Here is a 12,133-nt window from a genome sequence, read left to right on the forward strand (position 1 = left end):
AAAAATAATTTACCTATTCTCTTCTCAGATAATGATTTGTGTGTAGCCCTAGCAGATGGCTGTCCTTTCTCTAGTAGGAGGGCTTCCACTTTAGGATCCCTCCTATCCCCCCCCCCCCTTTTCATGTCAGGTAATAACTCTAAGAAAACTTGGCTTTCATTGCTAGGCTCCTTTAAATGTGCAATAGTACCAGCAAGTATTGCAAATATCATATTAAAGAAGTTCAGTCTATGTCAACAGAAGAAAGCCTGTCCATTAGACGATTTATACCGTGTAATACTCACCATGTAGTATATGTCGTACAGCGCAGCACTCTGTGTGCCGATTACAATAAGGTGTACAATTCGTTCACTTAGGATATGTAGGTGAACATTACCGTCACACCTTAAATCCTTATGCTAAGCAACTGTCATCGGTATCAAAACATTTCAGACATGCACATGGAGGCGATTTGACAGGGTTTCAGTTTTATAGCACTGAGAAAATTGTCAATTCTACTAGAGGGGATGATCTTCACAGACTCTTGGGATGGGAAGCCTGGTGGATCCATTGATTAGACACCAGGATATCTTGTGGTTTGAACCTGAGATGGGACATCAGCCTATTTCTAAAATGATGTTGTGTTTGGATATATAAGTTGTTATTATTTCTCTTGGTTCGTTCAATGATTAGTGCTCCCGCAATATCTCCTCTTTCTATATGCACGTTTTTGTTTGATTTTTTTTATATGCTTGTATGTTGTTATATTTAGTTTTTATTTTTAGGTGTTGTCTTTGTGCACTGCACTGGGACATAATTGTTTGCTTGTTTTTTATTATTCACCTGTGCAGATAAGCCCTGGAGCAAAAGAAACGTAAGTGTAGGGGCCGCATGACTGGGGGGATGCTGTTTAGAGATGCACCAGGATGTAGTGGGCAGGAAGGGGAGGCATTGCTGTGGGTCTCAGGGGACAGTCTCCAGTCTTTTTACAAGCACGAGGGCAGGACGGGGCTTATCAGTTAGGCACAGCTTTGGAAGAGGTAACACACAAGCTTAGAGCTTGTCTGCTGTTACCTCTTAATGGAAAAGCTGGCTGAGCTACTGCCGGGGTCCGGGGAAGGTATGTCGAGCCAGTCCCCCCCCCCCACGCCGCGCGTGCGAAGGTCACGGCCTCCGTCGCGCTTCAGCCCAGATACACTCCCAAGGGTGGCCGCCGTTCAGGGAGCCCGTTACCGGACCCTCCAGCTCCTCGGGCCAAGCGTCATGCCCCAGCTCCAGCCGGGGGGGCTGGGAGTAATCCCCGTCGCGGGTGGGACTCGGCCAGGAGGCTGGCGTCCCCTTCCCCCACCAGACCTGCAGCAGCATTGGCTCAGGATTCGGCGGCAGCGCGCGAGGGGCCTTCCGCCCTGCATGGCGCGGCGCGGCATGGAAGAACTGCTGGAACGGGCGCTGGCCACTTCCCCATCGTTGGTGGAAGCAGAGGTACAAGGGTTGACGGCGTCGGTGCCAGAGCGGCTGCTGCTAGCAAGCAGAGGGCTCCGCGTGGGAGGTCGTTGGTGGTAAGCCAGATGGTGAGGAGTGCCCCCGAAGTCACTGTCTCCCGCGAGCGCCCGGCCCCTGCAGCTACAACAGGGTCCCCTGCTGCCCAGGAGGACCAGCGATCGGAGGGCGAGCTGTCTGAGTCGGATTCGGAGGTGCCTGGAATGGCGGCGGACCTGTCGGAGTCTTTACAGGGATCTGGAGTGGCGGCTGGTTGGTATGTTTCCCCTGGGCAGCCTGGTAAGCCCTCTTCTTTTTCTTTACCTTTATCTTCTCCTGTGTCCATGTTGTCTGTGTTTCGCCCCCCCCGCCGTCACCTCCTCTGGGGTTACAGGTAGGGATGGGCCACTAACGGCGCCAGTTTTAGATACTGGGAACGGGGTAGGGGCCTTGGGTGTGGGTAGTGTCCCGGGGTCTGGGGAAGGGTTGCTGCAGCAATTAATGGTGTTGTTAGTGGGCTGCAGAGATATGGTGAGCAGGGGTGTCACAGCGCCGCCTGTTACTTCCACGATCTAGCCAGCAGCGGCATGGGTGGTCGTGGGGATGTGCGACCTGTCAGCCCCCCCCCCGCCGGCAGTCTCACTATCGGCTGCAGTGGGTCCGCAGGCTTTATCGGCAGTAACCGGGGTGGCTGGGGTTCACTCGGCATTGGTGGAGGCTCCGCAGGTGAGTACAGGGGTGGAAGCCACCCCTCTGGCAACAGCAGAAGCTTCTCAGGTGAGTCCGGGGGGCAGGTGCCACTCCCCCAGCAGTGGCTGGAACCTCCAAGGTGAGGGGAGAGCACCACTGCAGGGTCGCTGAACGCAGATGGGATTTGGCTGGCGGACACAGCTCGCTGCGAGGTCTATGTTTGCTACGAGGGCCCGCTGGGGGCTCACCTAAAAGCTGAGGTGAGGGAGAAGATCTGGAAGGGTGACTACGTGGAGATCTTTTCGCCGCTGCCGCTTGAGAATTTTAATTTAGATAGGGTCAAGCCAGATGAGAGCAAAAAGGAAGAAGTGAACAAACAGCGTTCTCGCCTTATCCCGCGAACATTTGCAAACTGGATGCAAGTCTTTAACATTTTAGCTAGTGTTATCGGGGAGAAGGCACCAGAAAATTGTTTGGCCCTATTCTGCTCTATTAGTGAGGCCCAAAGGGGGTATGGGGGGTGGCGTGGCTGCTCTACGATGAGCAGTTCCAGCAATGGAAGGCAGTGAGACCAACGTTGCGTTGGGATCACAAAGACATTGGTTTGTGGATGAAGCTCATGACGCAAGCCAGGGCCGCGCCGCACCCCTTTCATGGGGGGGGCGGGGATGCCCAAGCTCCTTCACCATCGGCCAGTAAACGCAAGGGGTTCTGTTGGCAGTTCAACTAAGGCACTTGCAAATTCAGAGGATCATGTTGTTTTCGGCATGAGTGTTCGGGTTGCGAAGGAGCACATCCCTTGTCAAAATGCTTCAAGAGAGGAAGAAAACAGGGTGACGCTGGAAAAAGAGAAGACGCCGGTGAAGGTGGAAAAAATGGCGCCATACCTAAGTAGGTATCCAAACAGGGAGGCGGCACGGACGCTGTGGTTGGGCTTTGAGGAGGGTTTCCCGATTCCCAGCGAATTGGCAGACGTCCCTCCCGTCTCGGCCAACCTGCGGTCAGCATATGATTACTCGGATGTGGTTTCTAGTAAACTGCAGAAGGAGGTACCATTGGATAGGATGGTGGGTCCATTCGCAGTACCACAGGTTGGGGACTTGGTGGTATCGCCGTTGGGGGTGGTCCCTAAGAAAGAACCGAATCAGTTCTGGCTTATTCATCACCTTTCCCAACCGAAGGGTGGGTCGGTGATTGATACGATTGATCCAGCGCTTTGCTCGGTGTCCTATGCCTCCTTTGACGAGGCGGTGCGATGGGTGCAGCGGTTTGGTAGGGGGGCGCTTATGGCAAAGACCGGCATTGAGTCGGCCTTTCGTTTGTTGCTGGTGCATCCGGATTGTGTGCGTTTATTGGGATGTAGTTGGGAAGGGGAGTATTTTGTGGATAGATGCCTGCCTATGGGTTGCGCTATCTCCTGTTCTTATTTTGAGTTGTTCAGTTCATTTCTGGAATGGGTGGTGAAAGATTTGTCGGGCCTTCGCTCAATTTTGCACTATTTGGATGGATTTGGAGGTCGTACGAGCGGGTTTGGTGGGAGTGGTACGAGCTGGTGAGTAGCATTGGTGATTGTCATGGCAATGATGACAGGCTCCATGCGTTGCTTTATTTTCTTGGTTGGATTTCCAAGGAGGGGGTTCAGTAGCTTCTTTGAATTGTAAGATAGCTGGTTTGGCTTTTTTGTTCAAGTTGGGGGGTGCTGAAGATGTTACTAAGGCTTTCATTGTGTGTAAGGCGTTACGGGGTTACAGGAAGGAGCGGGCGAGACCTGATTCTAGGCGCCCGGGGTCATAGGGGATGTTAGAGGTTTTGGCGACGGTGTTACCCCAAGTGTTACCCCAAGTCTTCATTTGAAGTTCAGCTGTTTAAGACGGCGTTTGTGTTGGCCTTTTTTGGGGCGTTGAGAGTGGGCGAATTGGTCAGTCCATCGAAGTTGGTGGTTGGGGGTTTAGACATCTCATACGTGTCAATACAGGGTGATGCAGTGACGCTGCTCATCTGTAAGTTGAAGACGGATCTGTTAGGAAAAGGAACCCCTGGGTTGTTCGTCTCATTCGTTCAGAATTGGGGTGGCAACAGAAGCATCACGGTGGGGTTTGAGCGATCAAATCTTACAGCGTTTTGGGCGTTGGGAATCTCATCGGTTCAGGTTGTACGTTCCCCCGTCACCTCCTGTAGGGGGGGGGAGGCACGTCCCATCTGGTGTGTTCTTCGTGGCTGTGTTTGTAATGTGGGCTGTCTTTCTGGGGTATATGCAAACCGGGAGTGTGTATGGTGATTGTTCCCTCGGTCTATGTCCTGTTTTTTCTTTCTTACAGGCCCGGTTATGCCTGATGTGGATCCTAGGCCATTCGTATGTGCACTGGGGGGCAAAAAGGGCTTTGGTCAGGCCGGAAGGCAGACAGTTGGGTTTTCCCCGGGCGGAGGCCATGGTTCAGTGGACAGGGATCCCAGGGATGCTGTGGTCTAGGGTATTGCCGGAAATCCAACGGTATGCTTGTTTGGACAGGCCCCCGGATGTGCTCCTGTTACGTGTTGGAGGCAACGATCTTTGCCTCCGGGCCTCCAGGAAGCTCATCAGAGATGTTAAGTGGGATTTCCTCCAACTTAGGGTGTCCTTCCCGGACACGGTTATAGTGTGGTCAGACATTATTGGGAGGGTGGCCTGGCGGGGGGCACGGTTGGTGGAATGTGTTAACAAAGCCAGAATAAAGGATAACAAAGCCGTGGCTAAGTTTGTAGTCTGCAACGGGGGGCTGGTGGTGCGCCATTGTGAGCTAGAGAGAGACATCGGCCTCTTTTTAAGGGGTGATGAGGTACATCTTTCAGCAGTGGGAATTGATATGTGGTTCCTGGTGCTCCAGGAAGGTCTCCAATGGGCCTTATGTCTGTGGCGGGTCACCCACGCATAAGGGATCACTGGTGGGCGTCTGTGGCAGGGGTCACTGGTTCTTGAAGGTCGGAATGGTGATGGTATATATCTATATATATATAGATATCTCTATATATATAGATATCTCTCTATATATAGAGATATCTATATATATAGATATCTATATATCTATCTCTATGGTATGGGTACATTCCCTATCTGGTATTATGGACTATCGGCCATCGAACTGAAGGTGCAAGAAGGTGTTTGTAAGCATTTGTCTTTGAGCTGTATCGATCACAGCTAGGGGCCAGGATGCTGTGGTGGTGGTCAGCCGATGAGATAGTGGTACCTTCTTTCAGGAACCTCAGACGTAGCAGGAAAGGGTTTTGGTTATATATATATATATATATATATATATTAAAAATTTTAAAAAAGTTGCGGCCTGTAAGGTCCTCCTGCGCTGGTACTGGGTCCCAGCCCGTATTGCTAAGTCAAACCCATCATGCAATGACAGATGCTTCCGGGGTTGTGGTCAACGAGGAGAACTGCACACATGGTGGTCTTGCCCCCGTTTTGTAGGCTTCTGGTCAAGGCTCTTTGGCCTACTTTCCTCCCTATTTCATGTCCCCTTCCACAAAGACCCCAAATTAGCATTACTCCATTGCCCGCTCCCGGGCCTCTTCTCTCATCAAAAGAAACTAGCTACATACTTATTTATCGCTGCCAAATGAACAATAGCGAGGGCTTGGAAAAAACCTTCTATCTCATTCGCAGAGGTGAAGAACACCGTGACAACCCTTATGATCCACGAGAAAATGTCCAGCGTCCTCCACGACTCCCACGCAAAATTTCTTAAGGTGTGGGCCCCGTGGTGGTCCTACGCACTCCCTAATCTAAATCCGACTAGTCTAGGATTGTAAATTCAACTTGAACTAGCCTCCAGCCTGGGGGACCCCCTTTTCTCCCTCCCATTTCCTCTCTTTCTGGGCCTCTCGCCCCCTGCTCTGTTCTACGCTTACTTCCCTCCCTCCTTCCCCCCTCTGTTGTGTATATATTTTTTTTTTCTTTTGTGTTTGTTTGTCTCCCTCTTCCCTGTTCTGCGGACAACTCCGCTCCTCCTTGTCTGCCTTAGCCCCTGAGTCTCAAGGCTCGGGCATAGCGCCCTGACCCCCGGCCCTGGCTGGCAGGTCTATGTCAGTTGATAATCTACACCCTCATAATATATGTCTTATTATGTACTTTTATGTAAACCTTTTTCTTATGTTTTTTGTCCATATCCCCTGCGTGGGAATTTGTTATCTGGTTTTCCCTTTTTCATATTTCAATAAAAACATTGAAGGGACAGAAAAAGGGAAAAAAGAGGGGAAAAAAAGGAAAAGAAAAAAAAAAAAAAAAAGAAAAAAAGTTATTTTTATACAATTTGGTTGTTTGGAATTAATAAAGGGGCCATTGTTGGCCATTTAATCCAGACAGTGTTACGTGTTTCATTGGTAAATTAAGATTAAGTAAGGGGGGTTTTGTAGTTGGGGGTTGGGTCAGGGCAGCTAACATATCAGCCTTACACCAGTCAAGATAAGTCCCGGAGCAAAAGGAACATAAGTGTAGGGGCCGCATGACTGGGGGGATGCTGTTTAGAGATGCACCAGGATGTAGTGAGCAGGAAGGAGAGGCATTGCTGTTGGTCTTAGGGGGGCGGTCTTTTTAGTAGCACAAGGGCAGGGTGGGGCTTATCAGTCTGGCACAGTGTTGGAAGAGGTAATACACAAGCTTAGAGCTTTTCCCTCCCTCCCTATAGGCAGCTGTATGGATGTGTGTTGTGTTTTTTCTGTGTGTTTTCTTGTTGTTTCAGGTATTGGTGGCAGGAGTCTCTGGTTCCTGAAGGTTGGAATGGTGATGGTATATATATATCTATATATATATATATATATATAGATGATATATATATCTATATAGATATAGATATATATGAATGAATGAATGATTTGTAAAGCGCTACAATTGCGAACTGAATCGCCTCAAGGCGCTAATATATATCTATATCTATATAGATATATAATATATGGTGTGGTACGGGTTGGGACCTATCTTGGTATGGGTAACTTCCCTATCTGGTATTATGGACTATCAGTCATCGAGCTGCAGGTGCAAGAAGGTGGTAAGCATTTGTCACTGAGCTGTATCGATCGCGGCTAGGGGCCAGGATGCTGTTGTGGTGGTGGTGGTGGTCAGCCGATGAGATAGTGGTACCTCAGATGTAGCAGGAAAATTTTTTGGTTATATATATGTGTCATAGGCGTGCGCAGGGGGTGTGCCAGGTGTGCCTGGGCACACCCTAATCACCCTGTGCGGTGCCAATCCCCCCTTCTTTCCCCAGGCTTCCCCCCATGTTTTTCCCCTCCTGCAGTACTGCTGGCTTCCTTCCTCTCCTCTCCCCTCTGCTACTGCATAGATGTTTCAGGATGGAGAGTGAGGGAAAGGGCTAGTCAATATGTCATTCACCAGCCCCTTACTTTTCTAAATGAATATAGTGAACACACTCACTCACTGTGTTTCTTCATAAATGAAGCATAGTAAGCTGTTTTTACTATGCTTCAGTTTGCGAATGAACAGGAAGCTGCTCAGCACAGAGCACTTCCCATTCATTCACTGTTCAGTGCAGCTGAGGCTGCAGAGAAAGGCACGTGTGTTTGAGATTTGATGTGCACACCCTAATGCAATAGGCTGCGCACACCTATGATATGTGTTTTATATACATATTTATTTTATATAAATATCTATATATCTATATAGATATACATATATATCTATATAGATATATATACTGTATTTATTGGCGTATAACACTCACTTTTTCACCATGAAAATTGGGTGCAAATGGCGTGTGCGTGTTATACGCCAATACTTCAATTTTAGCTGCCTCGGAGGGGACAGGGAGGGGGGTGGGACGAGCGCTGTCAGATTACATACAGTGAGAAACTCCTGTTTACTTGGTGGCCTCTGTAATAGGAAGTCCCGTCTCCTGGGCCGCCATTGGACCACTGTTCTGTCTATCATAGTAGATTCTCACTGTATGTAATCTGTCGGCGCTCGTCCCACCCCCTCCCTGTCCCCTCTAGGCTGCAGATGGGCATCGATCAGGCTGCACTGATAGCAATGGTGAGGCTGCTGCATTGATGTGGACTGGTGAGGCTGCATTGATGGCACTTGTGAGGCTGCAGATGGGCATTGATCAGGCTGCATTGATGGCAATGGTGAGGCTGCAGATGGGCACTGACCCTTATTTTGCTTCAAAGTTCCTTATTTAAAATTTTAGTTTTTTTCCTGAAACTTCCCTCTTAAAATGAATGTGCGTGTTATACGCCTATGCATGTTATACACCGATAAATACGGTATATAGATAAATAGATATCTATCTATATAGATAGATATATATCTATATAGATAGATATATATAAGAGTGGGGACGGAAAGTATTCAGACCCCCTTAAATTTTTCACTCTGTTATATTGCAGCCATTTGCTAAAATCATTTAAGTTCATTTTTTTTTTCCTCATTAATGTACACACAGCACCCCACATTGACAGAAAAAACACAGAATTGTTGACATTTTTGCAGATTTATTAAAAAAGAAGAACTGAAATATCACATGGTCCTAAGTATTCAGACCCTTTGCTGCGACACTCATATATTTAACTCAGGTGCTGTCCATTTCTTCTGATCATCCTTGAGATAGTTCTACACCTTCATTTGAGTCCAGCTGGGTTTGATTATACTGATTGGACTTGATTAGGAAAGCCACACACCTGTCTATATAAGACCTTACAGCTCACAGTGCATGTCAGAGCAAATGAGAATCATGAGATCAAAGGAACTGCCTGAAGAGCTCAGAGACAGAATTGTGGCAAGGCACAGATCTGGCCAAGGTTACAAAAAAATTTCTGCTGCACGTAAGGTTTCTAAGAACACAGTGGCCTCCATAATCCTTAAATGGAAGACATTTGGGACGACCAGAACCCTTCCTAGAGCTGGCCGTCCGGCCAAACTGAACTATCGGGGATGAAGAGCCTTGGTGAGAGAGGTAAAGAAGAACCCAAAGATCACAGTGGCTGAGCTCCAAAGATGCAGTCGGGAGATGGGAGAGAGTTGTAGAAAGTCAACCATCACTGCAGCCCTCCACCAGTCGGGGCTTTATGGCAGAGTGGCCCGACGGAAGCCTCCCCTTATTAATAAAGGGGGGCATTGTTAGCCATTTAATCCAGACAGTGTTTTGTGTGTTCATTGGTAAATTAGGATTAAGTAAGGGGGGTTTTGTAGTTGGGGGTTGGATCAGGGCAGCTAACATATCAGCCTTACACCAGTCATGAATCCTCCTTGTTGGAGGTGGCATTTTTAAATATAGGTAGTATTTTGCTGTCTAATTAGCTATTATTAAGGTCCTTTATGGACAGAAATGCATGAGCAGACTTGTGATGTTTTACCCTATTTTGCATACAGTCCCGTGGTGGAGCGCCTGCTTACTTTACAGGATTTATGTGTGGGCTTAATGGAGCGCTAGCTGCAGCACCAATTCTCCTCTCATATTCAGTATACACCTGGGTAGAGTGTGGTGAGCTGCCTCTTTCTCTTTTTTCCTCCAGACTGTACATATTAAGTTCTGAAGTCTTTCTTGATGTATTTTATCCCCCAGAGCTTTCTCCATTTTTGTTGCCTGTTTCTGGACTTGTTCTGTCATCAATTTCTTGTAAATAAGGTCTCCAGAAGTGGACACAGTATTCTAAACAAGGTCTATCCATCTTTTCTTTTAGTATTATGTTCACAACTAAAAACATATTTTTTAAAAATACATATAAATTAATAAAAGGTACAATGAAATGCTATAGACAATTATTTAACCTTCTCCCGCCCGCGCTATAGCCGAAAGACAGCTACAGCGTGGGCCCTAATTGACGGGAGGGCATCCATAGACGTCCTCTTTTAGCATGCGCTGTCGGCGTGTCCCTGCAGGGCGCGAGCGGCGCTCTCTGTGATCACTGAGTCTATGAGACTCGGCTGATCACAGATCAGAATAAGGGGCCGGTCCCTTACCACATGATCAGCTGTCAGCCAATGACAGCTGATCACATGATGTTAACAGAAGATTGGTAATCTTTTTTTTTTTCACGCTGACAGCGTGAGGGGGAAAAAAAAGCTGATCACCGGCTTCTGTCAGAGGGATATCAGTCCCTCACACGGAGAGGCACTGCTGTTATGCAGTGCCAACCAGTGCCACCTGCCAGTGACCACTAGTGCCACCTAACAGTATCCACCAGTGCCACCTACCAGTGCCCACCAGTGCCACCTACCAGTGTCCACTGGTGCCACCTATCAATGCCCATCAATGCTGCCAATCAATACCTATCAGTACCTCATCATCAGTACCACCTATCAGTGCTGCAAATCAGTGTCACCTATCAGTGCCTACCAGTGCCCATCTGTGCCCATCAGTGCCACTTATCAGTGCTACCTATCAGTGTCCTTCAGTGCCTCCCATTAGTGCCACCTCACAGTGCCCATCAGTGCCGCCTCATCAGTGCCCACCAGTTCCACCTCTCATTGCCCATCAGTGCCGCCTCATCAGTGCCCACCAGTTCCACCTCTCATTGCCCATCAGTGCCGCCTTATCAGTGCCCATCAATGCAGCCTATCAGTGCCCATCAGTGCAGCCTATCAGTGCCCATCAGTGCAGCCTCATCAGCGCACATCAAAAAAAGGAGAAAATTACCTAAATTTTATAACAAACTATGAATCTATTTTTTTTTCAACATTTTCGGTCTTTCTTCGTTTTTTTTTGCAAAAAATAAAAAACCCAGCAGTGATTAAATACCACCAAAAGAAAGCTCTATTTGTGGGAAAAAAAATTATAAAAATTTCATCTGGGTACAGTGTTACATGACCAATTGTCAATTGTTATTCAAAATGTGACAGCGCTGAAAGCTGAAAATTGGCCTGGGCAGGAAGGGGGTTTAAGTGCCCAGTAAGCAAGTGGTTAATAGTTAGCAAGTAAATGCAGGGCTAATCAAAGAAAACTGGATTACTCAATGCTTCACGTATCAGATTACACACATATCAGTTAGAAATGTGAAATATTTCAAATAATAAAAATAACTTTGGATAGAGTAGAGGAGCGTTTTTTGTCATCTGTGCTTGACTAGGAGGACTTCCCTTTATTTCCTGTCCTGTAGACTCAACGGGAAGTTGAGTATGAAGAAAATACCTCCTTAGACAATAGTCAAATAAACAAGTGCCCTCATTAGACTATTTACCCTCTATTACTTTTCTGATGGCAGCTCAAAATTTAGGATTAAGGGCCAGTTCACACCAAAAAAACGCAGTCCTGATGCATTCCAGATTCCAGCTTTTTTGCATGCATGTTTTTGACACGTTTTTTGATGCGTTCTACTGCATTTTTGATGCCGTCCAGTGCATTTTTTTCCCCTCTTTTTTTCTTAACCTTAAATAAGGACATGTGTGGCACTACTCTCCATAACGTTTAAATCAAATGTCCTCTGAGTACCCTACCACCTGCTGGCGGGGCTGCGACCTGGATGCCACCCATGCTCACATTTGGTGGACATGCCCCATTATACGACCAAACTGGTCTGACATTAGAGCTCCTTTCTCTCACATATCCAGAGTTCTAATACCTGACGATCCTTGGTTTGTGCTTTTCCACTGCTCCCCAGAATCCATTAAAACGTACAAACGCTCCATCATTCCCCACCTGTTAAATGCCGCGTACACACGATCAGAAATTCTGCCAGCAAAAGTCAGATGTGAGCTTTTGGTCAGAAATTCCGACTGTGTATGTATGCTCCATTGGACTTTTGCTGGCAGAATTCCAGCTAGCAAAAGATTGAGAGCAGGTTCTCTATTTTTCGGTCGCAAAAAGTTCCTATCTGAAAATGCGTATGTCTGTATGCAATTCGGACGCGCAAAAATCACGCATGCTCGGAAACAATTCGAAGCATGCTCGGAAGCATTGAACTTCATTTTCTCGGCTGGTCGTAGTGTTGTACGTCACCGCGTTCTTGGCGGTCGAAAGTTCAGAGAACTTTTGTGTGACCGTGTGTA

The 12,133-nt window shown here is 47.6% G+C and overlaps 1 protein-coding gene across 13 annotated transcripts in view; it reads right to left on the reverse strand.

The window, feature by feature from the left end:
• Positions 1 to 12,133, reverse strand: part of ADGRL3 (adhesion G protein-coupled receptor L3) — a 1,522,275-nt gene that overhangs the window by 1,475,319 nt on the left and 34,823 nt on the right. The gene's annotated exons all lie outside the window — the stretch shown is intronic.

Source organism: Aquarana catesbeiana, linkage group LG01, assembly GCF_042186555.1.
Source record: "Aquarana catesbeiana isolate 2022-GZ linkage group LG01, ASM4218655v1, whole genome shotgun sequence".
NCBI classification, from domain to species: Eukaryota; Metazoa; Chordata; class Amphibia; order Anura; family Ranidae; genus Aquarana; species Aquarana catesbeiana.